The sequence below is a fragment of the Colius striatus genome, chromosome 4 (genome assembly GCF_028858725.1).
Source record: "Colius striatus isolate bColStr4 chromosome 4, bColStr4.1.hap1, whole genome shotgun sequence".
In the NCBI taxonomy this organism is placed as follows: domain Eukaryota; kingdom Metazoa; phylum Chordata; class Aves; order Coliiformes; family Coliidae; genus Colius; species Colius striatus.
The window spans coordinates 55,493,249-55,511,895 of NC_084762.1; positions in this window are offsets into that span (position 1 = coordinate 55,493,249).

An 18,647-nucleotide genomic window follows, 5' to 3' on the forward strand; every position below is an offset into this window, starting at 1 on the left:
TTCATTACAAATCTACACAATGCCCTTAGGTGTTGGATTTTGCATTTGGCTTACTGATTTAGCTGCAAGATTTGCAAAAAAATCCATGTATGCAGAGAACTCCTATTGGTTACACATATTACAAGCTCAACAATGTAAATCAATTCTTGTAAGGTATCTTATGTAAACTGAATTGGCTCAGGTTCTGATTATTTTGGATGAAAGCATTGGACTAACTTGAGCTTTTTATTAAAAAAAAAAAAAAACAACCTTGTTTTTGCTAAGCAATTTTTTGGCAATCCATCATTGCAAACAAGAAGAAGGTGGAAATACGAAAGTCTTCATATTCTACCATATACACCTCAAACACAGCAGATATTCTTGATCTTCTGAGAGTTGAAGTGCTATGGACATCGGGAATACTGAATGCTAAACACCTTCTGTATTTGAGTGTATTATGGCTTGTGTGTAAAAATACAATCAAGTCTTTCTTAAGTCGTATTTGTGAATGGTTGTTCATACCATTCACGTTGTTTCAGGAAATTTGAATAAATAACAAATGTTTTGAAATCCTTCCCACACAATAATTTTTATCAACCAAAACGTTCACCAGGTTTGCTTTTGATCTTTCTCATTTATTTGTCAAACTTGAGGCTTACCTCCAGTAACTACTATGAGATTGTTTAGGACAAGATGAATTTCCAGTATCTAATTCCCCTTTGACAATGCTACAGTTGTTTCTTACAGAAGTGTAATTAATAGATTTCTAGAACGGAAGATCCAATCAGATCATCTAGTATGCCTTCCTGTGCAACACAAGTCATATAACTTCATCTAGCTCTTCATCTTTAATCATGTAATTTGTCTCAGTATTGTGTATCTTCTAGTAAAGTTAAGGGAAAACATGGTAAGCCTGTAAATTGGTTGCTGTGTTCTTGCTCACTAAGTGCAATCTTTTTCTAGCAACTTAATGTTATAAGTCCACCACTGTGGGCTGGCATAACAGCCATTAAAAACATTGTTTTTTTCACCACAACTGTGAAAGCCAATCATATTCAGGTAGTAGCATACCATGCCCAAGACCAGTGCAGGAATACTAATATCAACTAGCAGCTGCAGATCTGCTCTGGGAAATGAGAGCATAAGTATCCCACTTGAGTGTAACCACAACAGTTTACAGCAGTAAATCAAAAGTTGCTGCATCAATGTTAGGATAAGAGGCCTACAAATCTGTCTGGAAGCACTCTGTTAGAAAGTTTCTCCTCTATGAAAGGCTGATGCATTGACCTGTCCTTATATCTTTTTCTATACACAAGCCACTCACCCAGGTTTCCTCCATAGGTCCCATAATTTTAAAATAAATGAATACATGAGATCCAACTTTAAGTAAATTATTCCTGACACTTGATCTGATTACTGGAAGATGATAAAAGACTGTTGTGTATTCTTTCCTGGGACTTGCAAATTGTGCTCCATAAGCCAGAAAGAGGTTTTTCAGCTCCAGCAGAATATACTCTTGCATTTACTGGTGACTTCTTAAATTACTGGTTTAGAGTTTTAAACAGAATCTATTAGTTTGCAAGAGCCAGCTTAAAGATCTACCACCTATCGTGTACCCCTTCTTTTCTACCATAGAGTGCTTCAAAGTAAAAATGAAAATAAATCCAGAAAAGAAATTGTACCTTTTTCAAGGACTTAACACATGTTAAGTATTTGATAACGGACACTGGGAATTTAACTATTATGGCATGTCAATTTCACCTTTGTCTTAAAAAGTTTCTATTTCTCTTTTTTGCTTATGTACATTCACACATACACTCACGTATGTTAGCACAGATTTGTCAAGCTGTATTTTGTCAAATGGTAAACCTATAATTTAGCTTCTCTATTACTCATCTCATAAATTCAACATCTAATAGTTTTGTTGCTATTTATCAATGGCCTGCTTGTTGTCATGGAACACTGATTCAGCTGTCAAGGTTATTTGGTAATCTGAGGCTCATAAAACAGGAGAAGCTCTTTTTGTTATGAGCCCAAAGCCAATACATGGGTTTTTTTTTTCCCCCTAATTTAGCTGTACTTAAATTTTATGAATAATAAATCATTTTAGTACTATCTATAATGAGCAGATTTTTTTATTATTATTTCAGTCAATGACTCAGTTACCAAAACCAGTCTTGTGTCAGTTTTCACAGTATGGGCCAAGAGGTTAAAATCTAGGACCTGTAACTCCTGGTTGCATGTGCTGGAAAAAAACTTTGTGATAAATCTTTCATGTATATTTCACTCCCCTTTTTTTTTTTCCTTCTTCTTCTTTTTTCTTCATGTACTAAATCTTTCTCTTTCCTTTACTTCTGTTCCAAATACAACTTGAGTGGTGTGGGCAGTCACTGGTAGCATACAGGGAGAACAGTGCTTTAAGCCCCACCACAAAGCAATGCCTGAGAAGAAAGAGAGATTCTAAGCAGCTCTAACCACGTGCAGCTTTTCCTACTGCTAAAACTTGTCATGCTCATCTTTTTTTTCTGTAATTGGTTCATCTAAGTGATGTGTTTGTCAAGCCTTTAGCACAACCTTTAACCACACTGTAGCCAGCAAAGATTTTTTTTGTTGTTAATCTGCTGGCAAGACTTCCAGATCACTGGGGATTTTTGTTCTTGTTCACCGCAGCCTTCGGATTACTTAAAAAAAAAAATGTAACAGAGCAAGGAATTGCTATAGTGGGTAAAACCAGGGAGACATTCAGCTTCACAACTGGTGTTTACTAATGCCTGTAATGGATGCTGTGTAAAATAAGAACAAAAGACTGTGAATCCCATGTATTGTCTTCAGTTTCAAGAGAGAAAAATTTTTTTTTTTAATATTAAGGGACTTATATTTATTGTCTAATACTATTCAAAGAGCTTGCTCCTCAAGTGAGTTTGTGTAAGAACAATTATTGCAACATTTTAGTTGTGGAGAAAATAATTTTACATTCTTAACCTTAATTGCCTTTGACTTTTAGCTTAAACATACTACAAAAGTAAGCATTAGACTACTGAATTACGATTAAAGGAGACATCTTCTTCTGATCTACAGAACCTTTTAACTTCATAACAGTAGTTACAAGAAGATTAGTCTAACTACGCTTTAATTACATTATGATTAAAGATGTTGCCAGATGCTTTAAGCCTTGATCAGGTTTTGTTCACAAACTTGAAGATGCCACAGGACACTGGAAGTCAAATACTACATATTCCTTACAGGAGAGAAAAATGAGTATTCGAAAATTCAAGGACACTTGCCATTCACAGATGAACCGGTAACTTACAAATATCTGTCATGATTGGACTTTCTTCTAAGAACCTTAAGGCTGAATCAAAAGTACCTAAAAGTAACAGAAATTTGGAATGTCTCCCCATTTAAATCCTCTTCCATGTGAGCTTATTCTCTAAGAAACAGATGAGATGGATTCTGTCTGACCGTTTAGTGCACTGGCTTCCCAAGGTTTAAGCTGTAACTGGAAGTATCTAATCTCTCACAACATCACACAAAAAATCCTGATCTCCTCATAAGTTAAGAATGAACAAGAGAAGTTACTAGGACTGGATACAGAAAGGGGGTGATCTGTTCCTAAGATGTATCATATGTCAATTGAAATGGCATTGATGCTAGTTTTTATATCAACCTTGAATGCTGGAGGTTCATGAAAGGAGCTGGAATCCAGTCCATAGAAAGAAAGTAATAGTAGTCTGATCACTATGCAAATGAGAGCTATTAATTACAGAAACTTCAGATGGACAACAGTGATTGGGGTGGAAGGAGGAGAGTGACTATGACTCAATTGTTTGTCTTCAGTTTAGAACAGGTTTATGTTCCATTTCCTTAACAAACTCTCGGTGTTTGCTAAGAGTGCATGTAAATTTTATAACTCTGTGGAAATGAGAGTGATAGCTTTCTCAGCTCATGTTGCTCTGAAAGAGAGGAAAGACAGAAAGATGATACTGACACTCTGTTTCATCAAAGTCAGAAGTTGGTGCCTTCTCAGAAATACTGGAACTGCACAGGACCAATCAGATCTACCAGAGCTATTCAGCATCCATGGACTAGGGTGGTGTTTCCAATGCCATGGAATTACATACAGAATATTAAAGAATTCACATATACTAATGATGTCCAGACAAACCCTAGACTCAGGAAACTAGATAGAAGTGACTTTTAAGAGACATGGTTTAGTCATAGATTTTATACACAGAGAGAAGAATGTTTTCTAAACAAAAGTAAGTAAATGGCATCACTTCAGACCACGTGTACTAGAATATAAAACCTGTAAGTTTATATCCTTGAAAAAATTATAAATAAACAGTAATTCTCTTTACTGTATCCCAATGGAAAATCTGTATAGGTGCTAGATGCATAACTAAGCAGAGTCTCTCAAGGACATAAAGAAAATTACTTATATATTAAATAAGGACTTGATCAATCCTTTTGTTTGTTTGTTTGTTTTGAGTAAGGTACTTGATGAGGTGCTTCTCACCAGGGAGAATGGCAGTTCATGAGAAGGTTCAAATGGCTTTACTCTATCCTTCTCAAAGATCTGTAAGTTTTGCAGTACCTTCTGTCTTATCTGTTATATGAACTACATACATTCTCAGGACTTCTATAGCACTACATTCTGATGCTCCATCCTGCAGTGTATTTCCCATTTCCAAACTACTCAGTGGGCTATGAAAGTATGCTTACAGATGTTTTGTAAGCCCATGAATTTGTTCCAGAGTAGTGGAACATGCTGGAGTGTGGGTTAAATGAAATGATCATTCTTCCTATCTAAAAAGTAAAAGTGAGAAAAATTTGCAAAAAACATTTTAAAAGGCCATTTGATTGTAGAGTCTCTTTTTCTGAAAGTTTTCAAAACCCACCTGGACATGTTCCCTTGTGAATCTGCTTTAGCACAGGGTTTGGACTAGATGATCTCTAAAAATTCTTTCCAATTCCTACCATTCTGTGATACTAGAACTCTGATGTGAGTTTTTAGAGATTAAACTCTGGATACTAGTCCTGGAAAGGACTACTGAGTTCTCTGACAAGAAGCTGAACATTTATTTGCCCTGATTGCTAATCTGAAGTCAGAATTATTAACATTAATGTTTTCTTGTATTTTTTAAAGTAAGCCAAGACTAGTAACTTTTAGAAAATCTGTACTGTTTGGACTCAATGACAGTGTATTCTGCCTGGATGAGGAAAATAATTTGGAAAATGTCGCCATCCGAGAATTCCTGAAAAAGCATTTGGGAGAGAATTCATCAGGTGACAGTAATTTTCTTCCATCAATATTTGGAAGTGTGAAAATGGTAAGAACTTAAACCAATAAAATGTGCTGGAAAAAAAATGCTGATCATTTAGACCTGGTGAATTGGCTGTAATAGAAGCTCAGAACTAGCATGACTTGCTTCAATGACAATTAAAGAAAATCTGACTTTCACACACAACACAAAAGATACGTTTCACGCCTTTAATAAAGCTGTACACTTTGCTTGCAAGCTGTATCAGTGAAAGGGAGAGAGGCTTTTCCTCTGCAGCAATCATTCCAGGGTTAAAAGGTCTTCTACAAACAGAAAAGTTTACTGCTATACACAGGTAACGCTCTTTTTGTAAAATTCAGAGTTGTGAGAAGTTCAGTCCAGGGCTGAACCAAGATGAAAGGAATAAGCATGGGATATAGACACAAAGAAAGATAAAAGAGAATTTCATATTTATGAACACTAATATAGAGCAAAATTAGCTCAGTAACTTGGGGTATTAAAGTGTTTGTCTATACACACAAATGAAAGATTTACCTAGGAAAAAAGCAACAGATCTGGACAGATAATAATGTGGATAAAATACAGTATCCTAACTGAAGACTAGCTGGAGCATGGTATTAAAATATATATTTTATTTTTAAAAGACATATAAGAAAAACAAAGGATCTGCCATAGCCTTGTTGTTGAAAGAGGATTTATTAGCCTCCATAAGAAGAGACTGGGGAGAAATGGGTAATGGTGTTGAGTCATTATGTACTGAGTTTGGAGATGTTTCAGACAGTAAACTAAATGTTACAGGCCACCTGACCAAAGAGAACAACTGGACTGTGAAATGATTGAGCAAATAAAAAGAAGCATATAAAAAGAGAGGAGCAATGGTAAGTTAGCAATAACATATGAAAAGGCATGCAGTTATGGTGAAATCTAGCTGTGCATCAAGCTCACTGTGATGCCTGAGGCTAAAGTACAATGATTTCAGGCTGCAATAGGCTCATGAAAAAGCTTTTTTTTTTTAAAAAAAATCTCTATTATTTTAGCAGGATTCTCCCCACAGGAAAGGCAACTCAGAGAAGAACAGCAGAGATTTAAATTCTCTTCTCTGTTTTTCTTGGTTTTAGTTTACAAGTTTGTAGGATCATAAGGATATTCAGATCACACAAAAAATAATGCATATAAACCTTCTAACTGAAACACTATGTTAATGAAATACTATGTTAGTGATGACTTCTTCACAGTGTCATTCTGCAGCTCATAGATCAAGAGCTCTATATGGATAGAGTGTATATTTGGACCTTTTTTGAACAGATAAGTTATTTTTAGTAAAAACAATTGGAAGGAAGCATTTTCTAATGTGTGGAGCTCAAGAAGTTCTTTAAGTCAGTATTATGAATGAATGTCCAATATCTGGGCCATATCCAGCCTCCCTAGCCTCATTTCTATTTACTCAATCTGTCCAGGTTCAGTAGGTCAATAAATTCCAGTGGGACTCAAGCCAAGAATTTGGCTTAGAATGGATTAAGTTTCTAGGGAAATCTACAGATCCTCACAGATCTACATAACCTTTGCATCCAGAAAGCCTTGCATGTGAGTGGTCATCCTGCTAACACCAGTAAATGCTGAAATAGAAAGCATACTGCTAAGATAAGGGGGGTTTTGTAGGAATTTTTTTTTTTGACAGTAGACAGTGGGACAGTAATTCATTGTCAAGAGCCAGTACATCCCTTTAATATAACAGGAGATCCAACGGCTGCATTCTCTTTCTTTCCTTGCTATGTCCAGGCTGTCCACAGTCTGTTTCGGCTTGTTTTTGCTTGGCTGAACCCACCATTGACATCAGTCAGACAGAGCAATTCAGTCAGTCATAATATTTAACTCATGATTGATATATATGAGGCAGACATCACTGGTTAGCATTTTGATCTCTATATGGCTTGTTGTCATCTACAGAGAAAAGATCTGATATAAGAGGAAATAACCATTTGGGGCTATAATGTTCTATAGCATTCTGTCACGAGCAGAAGGCATTAAGGTATAAGCAACATTAAATTTCTGTGTAGGATTGGAAGGATAACAATTACTGTGTGCTGATGAACACAGGAGTTGCAATGGAGAAGAAAACTGCTGCAACACATTAAATAACGTGCAGGTTCTAGTTCAAAGCAAGGAACACTCTAAGAAATAACAAGTTCTCAAGTAGAAAAAAATATCTACAAATAACTATCTAACCATCCAGCACCCATGATTACAATGACATGGATCTGAGATGTATTATAAAATTATTACAGAAAAGGATACATTGAAATAATAATCACTGTTTTAAAAAATATGAAATGTAGATTTTAAGTAGAAAAATTGTAAAACAACAATCAAAATATCAAAGAGAAAAGAGACTCTGAGACTGCAGGTGTTCGCTAGAAATGAACAAAGTAGATGTTAAAACAGCTCTATAATATGCTAGAAACTTATCTAGTGCATTTGTTATTTAAGACTTGTGAAAGTCACCTATAAAGCAAATGCACTTAAAGTATCAACTGAATCAAACTAAAATGGAAATTTGAACATGAAATATATTTTTTAAGTGTTCTAAATGAATTCAGGAGCAAAAATAGAGGTCACAGTGCAAAGGTCAAAAGGTATTAAATCTACAGGAATTAGGCAAATGATTCATTATAATTAACATCTTCAGCCACAGGTGTCTCAAAAGGAGTATGAGATAAAGTTCTTATTTCAACAGTCATAGTGGTTATTCAGAACAGTTTGCTAAATGGTTAAGTCACATAACTGTCAATCTCAGGGTTATCTACAAAATGTTGAAGTCATTACTTATGGGCATCCAGAACGATATGGTATTATTTCTCTTCACAGAAACAATGAACATGTTTTTGAGTTTTTAGAGGTCTTTATTACTATTTATCATCACAAAGAATAACATCTTTATGGTGAAAAAAACTGACACCTTTACTATGATGTTCTCCATACAGCAGTGTAACATTTTATGCAAGTCTTAACCCACTCACATTAATGTTTCAATTAGAAAACTTGAGGTAAAAAATATTTGAAGTTTGAATTTATTTCTTTGCTTTTTTGTTTCTTGTTTACTGTTTCCTGTTTACAGGTTAATCAGTACTGAAAGAATAACCTGTTTCTGAAGTATGAAACAATACGGGACTGAAAAAAAAAAAACCAAAAACCCTGAGGTCTATCAACTCATCAGAGCTGTAGGAAAGGGAGAGGAGGGGTGGAGAGGGAAAGGCAGAGAAAAGAGAAAGGAGGAATGACAGCACTGTAGATTTCACAATTTGAGGGCTAATTAGAGGACTAGAAGATGAAGGAAGAAAAAAAGGAGAAACTTAGACATGACAAATCTATACATTTCATTACCATTACAATTTACATTAATGTTTACTTTAGTTATGATGAGAATGGTTGACCTATAGGATATATTAATAAAGACAGGTGAATTCCAGAACTATTATTTTGTTGGTTCCATGAACAACATATACTTAGCTTTGCCTCACAGTAAGCCACATCATATACAGATTGATTATGTTTGTTTATGCTTGACTGTTCAATAATAGAATCATAGAATGGTAAAGTTGGAAGGGACCTCTAGAGCTCATCTAGTACAATCAATGTTTTTTATCAAGTATCAATTACAAAATATTTTTTTCTTAGCATAAAACAGAGATTTCCACATATTCTTTGAGGAGAGTACTGACTAGCATGTCAGACTAAATTCCTTAAGAATCTAACAGTGTTGTCTTAAAAGGATAAGAAATGAACAAGATTTATTGGAAATTTAAGAAAGTATGATTGATAACAATATGATAGTCTTGATTATACCAGAAATCATGGAGTAAGAGTCAGAGGTTAATATTTTCAAAGCCCCATAACTGTTTCATTTTCTACAATGGCCTGGGCAAGCAGGAAGTTTCTTTCCAAGTTGGAGAGCAAGTAGTAGATATTCTTAACCCTTGATTCTGTTCTCAGACTTTGCAAGACAGCTACTCTTAAGACTAATGACCATTGTTTAATTGAAGATCACTTATTAATGGAAACAGTGAAATACAGATCTTTGTCCCAGGTGAGATGTCCAATCTAGATGTATCAAGGAGAAACATTTAAACGACAAGGTGGTACAACTCTGTCTCAGTTAGTTATCATCAGAGGAGATGCTATGGATGAGAGCTGGGAATGTATCCTGTCAACACCTAATCTTCAATTGCAAAAAAACCCAATTGTCAAGCTCAGACATGTCTACACAAAATCAAGATAAACATCCTGTCAGTAGATATAACTAGTGAACATCTTCACTTACCATTTATTACTAAGTCTTATTGGAGTCAGGAGTAAACTTTGTTTCAGTAAAGCACATTAAGGACTGTGAGGGTCCCACTGTCTCTGCCAGTAGGAGACACGTGAGTCACCAGGAAATGCAAGAGCCCAGCTTAGTTCTATTCCAAATATATTTGTTCAGGATGATGACAATGTGCTTTTCTCTAATAGTTTCAAAAAGATTAGAGTCTACAACCAACTCCAGTGGAAATAGAAGCCAAGCTCAAAGGACAAACCTGACAGTTTTTCCAGATGCAGACTAGGAACAAACAGCTTTCTCTGTCTCACTTTTAAGCAGTGCTATGGGATAGCAGTAGTGTGAAGGTGATAGCTACATAAATCAATCATAAACTCAATGCTTACTGAGGAACGTCTTAAGGCTTTTTGTATGTTTTTGATTAATGTGCTTGCTTCTTCCACCAAGTACTACTTTTATCTCTTTCTCAGGTCATCTGACAAGGTACTGCTTCCTTCTCATACAAATGCTTCTTAGAAACCTGCTTCTTTTATGAAGCTCAGAAAGAGAGTTGACAATGAATCATTCCTTTTTAAATACAGCCTTTTTTTTTTTTTTTTTCTCATGCTATGGACTTTTCCTGCATGGCCCAATCATCTTCAATGTAACAAAATGTCTGCCTTCATTCCACTAGTGTCTGAAACTAGAGTTCGTATAGAATTGCATGCATAGCATCTACCAGTGCTTAGAGGAAACTAGTAAAATACTAAGTATTGTAGAATAAATAATATCTATTATTTAATAACTATAATATTTCTGTTAGCAGAATGCTTTTTAATATGTTGTGAATACTGTCACTTATATTGACATACCTCTTAAACATTTTGGATGAAGTTAGACAATACATATCAGTAATGTAAACCTTCTGAAATACTTCAGTACTGTTGACTGCGGGGTTGCTTTGCTGGTTTCTCAAATTGTTAATCAAGAGACATCAGTAAAGGGTGGAGTGTCCTCTATCAAACAAACATCCAGATTAGCTCTGATCTATTACTTCTCTCTCTGATAAAAACATTCAACATACTCATATCTCTATACATTTTCAGCGAATAGTTCAACCTCCAAATATCTGAAGTGTCTCACAACATCTGGAACAAGAGTCCTCGATAAAAATTAACATTCCTTACTTTTGAAGAAATGTTTCTTTTGAAGAAGTGATTCCACACTAAAGAGATTAAGGGGAAGTGTAACTATTCCTACTATAGGGCAGGGCTATTCTCCATGACATGAAACACCAGTGCCTTGGGAAGTCTCCATTAATCATTAGTGACAGAAGCCAGAAAGATTAATTTTCACCTGTATCTAACTCAGAAAAAGTACCTTTTCTATTCAGATATGGACTTAGCCAAACTGATCTATGCTTTTGTAATCCTATGCTTGGATCAATCCAATTTGCTCTTTCTTTGTTTGACCCAGATGCCACTCCATAACCTACAGATGGTTCATCCTACTGTATCCCATCTGTTAAATAGAACACATTAATGAAAACACATCATACCAATATTCCTCACTTCCCTTTGGTTTCCATTCTAATCTTCAACACAGCTAAAGGTCCTGGTCCTTTCAGTGGTCCGTGACTAAATCATCTAAGAGAAGACCTTTCTGCTTTTTGCAGAAGATGGATACAACAGAGTTGTAATGTCTAGAAGGTATCAAATCCAAACTTGAAAGTGAGACAGAGATCTCCTGGCTTCTGCACTCATTTTCTACCACATACTGTGTTTTGCTGTGTTTAGATTTTGATAAAAGATTCATCTCTTCCTGTGGGTAGTTTAGCTACCAATGGAAATCTCACATTCCTAAACGAAAAATGAAACCATATTTTTCATAAGTAAATAATTAAGACTCATATGCTTCAACACTTTAGCATATACAGTAGATACAGTAAAAACATATTCTTATACATCTGAAGTACTAACTCAACAGTATCAATAATATTAATGTACAAATAAAATTGGGTTTATAATGTCTAAATCTATGATTCCTTAAGGCATATGATTACATGAAGTTAGTACAGGTTTGACACTTAAATAAGAGTTGTGTGGTCAGGATCTGGAAGAAAAGTAGTGTTCTCTGTAAAATCAATGCAGTGCAAGAAAATTTTTTGTTATTTTATGAAACAGAGTAAAAATAAACCCCAACTTGGCCTTTAAGGTGATGCTTTTCTGAAAATATACTTTTTATGCAGAGTGGTGGTCTTATTTATCAGGAAAAGATGAATAATAGCAAAGCCTTAGCAAGATTTCTGAATGAAATCTTGGATTCCTTGAAACTGATAGTTTGGTTTTGCATTGAATTCTATTAAACAAGAATGCAATGCCCGAGAGAGAGAAATTTTCATCCATTATTGAATCTAATTGGTGATTGCAACTCTTTGTTTTACTTTGAATTTATTTCATTCTCTACTTTGGTGAAACACAACTTATAGAATAAGGATAGACTAACAAATGCTCTAGAACCAATCAATATTATGAAACAAATAACAATACAATATGAGCATGTAAGCTTGTGTAGTGTCTTTTATGTGGAAGTATCCCAAGGCATTTTGTAACAGAAACTCAATAAGGAGTGCAAAAGTGCTTTGTCAGATAGGATAAGCCAGGGGAAAAGGGGAAATTAATTAAGTATGAATTTAAATTTCTCAGCCAACACAGTATTTAGAACGTTGGTCAGAAAAGACAGTGGTTCAAATATTTGTATGCAGGGAACACAAGAGATTATTTCCGTCTTTAATTTTTGAAGAATGTTCAGTAGTTTTTCCATGATAATGTGGATATGAGTAATCGAAATGCACTTTGTAGGCTACATTTCCAAAACACTGCTCCTGCCTCTCTTACTCTAGTTTTTCATAAACAAATAGATTCATAACAGTTGATCACCTGACTTTTATATCAGTAAAGCCACTTGGCTATGGAGATACCCAATATGAAGTTGGATAGTGTAGAAATTACAAATACCAAACTATGGACTGGGCAATGACTTTATTGACTGTTTAGCTCACTGTTTTAAACCAATGTCTGTTTCCTTACGGAGGCAGTCCACACTGCTGACAGAGTAGTCCGCTACACAATAGTTCTAAGACAGCATGTTTTTACCAGTGAAAAGCAAATTGCTTGGGAAAGCTACAGTAATTGATAATGCATAAATTACATCTTCCCTGATGTTGCAGAAACTTGCACATCTTCTATTTTTCAAACATTTTTCTCTTAGGAACACATGGACCATCCTCATTTTTGGATGATTGCCTCTTTGGATTAATGCATCCTTCTGGTGCATAAATTAGGGATGCACAGAGGAAAAAGGAAAAGCACTAAATCTTAGGAAACCGAAGCCATACAGAAAAATGAGATTCACAGTAGAGCTGAAGGAGTGACTCACCATGAATAATTTATCTGAAAAGTTAGATTCCACTTCTGTTCATAGAATATCTATAAGAAGCTAATGGTTTTCTCTGTTTTATTATAAAACAAAACCTTAAAATATTGTATATCTTCACTGCAAATAACATCCAGTAAATATTTCAAACCCTGTCTTAAGAGAGAGTGGCATTTTGATTGATAAATAAATCACATATTTTTTCTTTTCTCTAGATGGATGAAATCACAAGCATATACTCCAGATGTCTGCTTTGGTTAAGAAAGAAACTCAGTAGAAGGTGATGAAGAGTGTAAGTAAAACATATTAATTTCAATAAAACTCTGAAGAGGTTTTAACAGAACAATGTTTTCAGTATTTATATTGCAGCTGTAGCACACTGTAATTTTGATTAATAACTCTAGGAATATGCAACTACCTGTAAACATTTTCCTTGTGGAACATAAAGAGTGAACTTGTCCCAGAGAAAACTTGAATCTCATGGTACATTTCCTTTTTTAACATTTGGTACTGAATAATATGCCAGTATATCCAGAATTTGTTCTAAGCTCTTGCACCAGTTATTAGGAGCTGGTGGATGCAATCATAAGATGAAATTAGTAATGTTAAACTTTACTAGATTATTTGTGATCAAAAATATCCTTTTACAATTTATAGTTTTGAATGGTCTGCCATGCCTTATGTAAGTTTGAAAAGTACTCTCTGCTGTTTCAATAAAATATGAAACCTCAGCAAGCACTTGAGGAAGGATCAGCTATTAGTGCATTGAGAGTGTACAGTAGTTTATACAGAGTATCTGTTTTATAAAAGGCATCAAACAAAAGCGTACAAATTATAATAGCTCTTACAACGTTTGGATGTTGAAATACTATAATACTTATTACAGGAAAAAGAAGACTGAAGGCTGATCAAAAACTATACTCTTTTATTGTGTGCCCTGACACAAGCTGAAGACAAAGGCAACATACCAGAATTCTGCCCACTTTTCATTAATTTGATTATATTTGTGCAATTATTGCTTTTATTTTTGGTATATTTAAAAGGAGACTCTGCATCAAGTACTCTGTCAAATCTGAGTTAAATTTGTACATAATGAACCATTTGCTAGTTTCTTGATTTTAGAGCAATACCATTGGTATGCATTTATCAATATAATCAGAAAATAAGACTGAAGAACAAACAAGGGTTCTTACCTGAGCTCTTGAGCTATAGAGTCCACTTGAACTGTTAATAAAAGCAGGAAAGAATGAATTAGTTTACACTTAGAGGCTTGTGCCTTCTGCAACCTTGCACCTGCCTATCTGTGATGACAGAGGAGTGGCTATCAAAACACAGGTGATTATTTAATACTAACCAAAGGATTGTAGCTGCTAGTGGTAAATGTTAACAGAACATATAATTCTTGACATTATTTTAGGCTATATAAAACCTAGAGTATGACGTTCAGTGGAATAATAAGAAAAATAATAATTAAAAAAGTAGAAGAGAAAGCACTTGTTTTCACTGAAAATAAAATAGCTCTTTTTTTTCTGAATTACAATTCAATTTGAGAATGATAAAGGCTAGTGTTTACATGTACCTACTCGCACAAGGATATACAGTGTATTGTCAAAGTCAACAGGTAGTTCTAAGGATTACTCATATTGCACAGGCAACCTCTGTTGTTTCCACTCTGGGAAAATATTCCTGATATATTAATTCTTACAAATGTGTATTACAAAAAATATAGAGAAATAAAATTGATAAGTTTTTAAAATGTATTTTTAGATTTTAGAAGTGAAAAGGATAAGAATTCACTGTCAAACATAATTAAAGTTGGCTAAGCCAGCCAGACTGTTTTAACTTACAGACTTGACCAACAGAGAAGACACGCTCTAATGTGGAGGTGTGAAAAATTTCCCTATTCAATAATTTTGTTCAAGTCACCTTTTCTGGTATTTTTGGAACATACTTGAATTTTACATTCATTTCAGAGAACATAACTGAGGGATTTGACAAAGTTTTTGATAGAACAATGTTTGTGTTTTTTAGAAAGGCTAGTCTGTATTTATCTTCTTGTCTGTGGGCAGTTTGTGGCACTCCTGCTTCCTTTCTCTGTCTTTTCCTAAGTGAAGTCTGGCACTTTTCACTCCATTTGAAACTAGAGAACTAAGCCAAACTGCACTTTCCTTTTTCATTCTGACACAACTTGGAGCTGAAGGCATAATATTAACAATCCAAAACTACTGAGTTGTGACGACGAAACAAATTAATCTGTTTTGCACAGTCCTGAAAGGACACAATTCATATAAAAATCACAGTGAAAAATGGTTGCTTTGCACCTCTGAAAAAAGTCATAAACAAAAAGTTTCACAGGGCAGGCAAAACTTTGACATTTACTTTTAGGTATCTCCTTTGTTCCCTCACTATCAAGAGTCACAAAAAGACTTATGAATTAAAATAAAAAATATTTATCTGAAAGGGGTGTATTGCTAGTCAATCATGTTTTCCAGATGTTGAGATCATTAAGGACCTGTTTATCTTTTAGTACTTTATTTCCATCTGTTCCTTACAATAAGAGAGGAATAGCTGGGAAATATAACTAAGTCATAACTTTGCAAAATGAAGCACGAGCACCAATGCTTAAAAAAGCACAGGGTTCTCCTCTGCTGCATACACCTGCACCTTTTGATTAAAGTAATTTTACTTCTGGACCATCAACACAGCTAATTTACAGATAATTAATGGCAATAGACAGAAAAACATTCGTCTGATTCAAAGTTTTGTAAATTGTTTTGAAAGCATCTATTCAATATTGTCTAACTCTACTCCCTATGGAAAACTTTTGTTTGCATAATAAAACCCATAACCTTTATTTTCTTTGAGAAACGGCTCAAAGAAAATAGCATAGAGTAGATTTGTTCTACTTTTCTTTAAACTATAGCTAATAACATCGTGCCTCTTAATGCCAGCAGTCTGTGTCCTGCCTTGATTAAAAAAGCAGCCCTAAGGAAGCTACACACTCTCTTACTGCACATTAGGGACTATGCACAGGAACTATCATATTTCATGGTGTGCTGGGCACAGGGTCATGCAACGTGCTTGCTAACTCACCCTTAGTTCCTTTTGAGCGTGTGTGCAGCTTTTTATTTTCCCCATCTGGATCCATCTGCAATATTAACACAAAGTCTTTAATTCATTCTTTTTGCCATTGAGAGAAAAGAAAAGTCTCCAATGCTTTTTTTTTTTTTCATGTTTCCAAAAGCTAGACAGTAATAGAAAGAAGAATAATCATGCCTTATTAATCTTGTCAGAGAGATAAAAAGCCATCTGTGAATATCTAATAAATACCTAGGAGATACCTTTAACGATATAGATTTGTTTAATAAAGTGATGATTATGAGTCACTCTGTAAGGTTTAATGACAAAGTCTACAGGTGTTAGCTGAAGCATAAGGTTAGAAACAGAAACGCTGTATAAATGCTACTTTCAGCACCCACGTCCTGGAAAAAAAGGCCCCAGAAAGCCACCATGCCTACAGGCAGTCTGCTTTATTGTAACTGAAGCATATCTTAATAGCTGCATTGGAATCTGCATTTCTGACTTCACCCTTAAAACATGAAACCCTCTTGCTTAAATGCGTATAACTGCACATGGACAGCTTTGAAATACTTCATCACTCAACTACTTCATACAGAAGTTTTGTTCAAAGAGGCATTTACGGATTTGTATTAGAAGAAAGTAATGTTCAAGTTTGTATTTCACATTAAAAAAAAATTCAAACAACAAAAAAAGTCTAACCCCCCAAAAAGTTAACTGTTGCCATAAGATTTCTAACTGAAATAAGAGAGACCTTTCAAGATCAGCTGTTCTCATGACAATTTTGGCCACATCTAAACTACACTGGAAATACACACCTTCTGCTCTTGGATATGGCCCAGACCCATAATTGTAGGGGCAGGTTTTCAGTCCAGGGACTTTATTATAAACTCCTGAAATTCAAAGGGATTAAGATTTCATGTTCTGAGTGAAGAGCTGCAGTGACATACAGCAGATTGTGCAACAGTGTAATTTTGACCATGTTCAGGGAGGTAAATGCCTCTTCTTTCTAATAGTAACTCTTAATTTTTATGTATGGAAGATTCTTACAAGGAATTTTTGTCCAGGCAAAATATCAGAAAATCTCAAATTCTTCTTCATCTTCTGGTAGTATCTTGCTATCAATCTTTGCTTTGAATCTCAATTTCTCTGTTTATAAAATTATGATGGTCAAACATACTGTACATGAAGCAACTCCCATGTGTTTCTGCAGATAGATTTGCAGGAATAAATGCAGACACCAGTATCCGATTTATATAAATGTGTTGGACAACAGGTAGATTTGTTCTGTGGATACCAAAGCTGCCATGCCTGGCATCTTTCCCTGCAAAAGGTTGCAAGATAAAAAACAATGTCAACAGAAGATCTTATCTGTTATTTTACTTTTCCTTTCTGAGGATCAGCAGAACTGCTTTACCCCACTGAGGAGAGATGCAAGAAGCTTTATTTGTGCTTTTTTCCATTTGTAGAGTTTGAAGATCTAAGGATGCTGTATTTTTAGCTTTATATGACTAAAGCAACCAAGATGATCTGATGGTCTTATCTGAAAGAACATTGCAGAGAAATAAGAAAGAAAAAGAGTAAAGTCAGCCTTTCTAGGAGAGAAAAAGCATTTCTCTAATTTCCTGAGGTTTTTTTTTACTGTTTATTCTTAAATATGATTACACATTGTATACAGCTACTAGAATCAAAATACCTATTTGTAGCAGAGAACATAAACATTTGAGAAAGGTATTAGTGTGCTTGAAGAAGTCTAATTCTAGAACAGAGGTTAGTGATACTGAAATGAAAGTATAAATTGATTGGAATGCATCTCAAAGCAAGACAATGATATCTTTTCTCTGTTTAAATTTACATCTGATGTTGATTATTAGCAGGGAAGGAACATAAGTGGCTCGTGTTTACGCAGTGGGGCTGATGGCAGCCTCTACTTGTTACTATCCTTAAAACCTGGAGAACGAGTTTTTGCAATGTGACTGCAATGGTAATGGGAAACATGGCTCTGTTCTCTGATGCTGAGTTGTGATTGAAGGCACTGACCTGCCATAGACTTATAATAGGGGAGCAGGTGTGGCAATGATGGACTTTAATTTCCTTTAATAAACCTTTTATGTGCCACACTTTTACTGCCATTCTATGCTCTCCAAGGTCCTGCACATAATAGGTTCATTACTTTTGATTACTATAGTCTATTGAGACAAACAACTCCAGAACACACTATATATTATGTTCAGTTAAACCAATATAGACTATTTATCCACTGTGCATTATTTCACCTGCAACTCTACAGACAAAATTAACAACAGCTCCTGTAAGCTAAAAGTATTAAAACCACTGGTACTCCTTTGTCATCATTTCATAATAAATACCACACCAATCACAGAGCTGCTCTTTTAATTACGAAACAAAAAGTGTCCACTGCTTCTACTGAACAGCAGTTGCTTTGGTCTAAACAGCACGTTGCATTGTGATGAATACTTTAAAACTGCACAATGGGTAAAAGCCACCAATAAAATCAATGCAGGTGATTTTTCTATTGATTTTCTTTCCTTGTAATAATTTGAAACTATGAGAGATGCTTA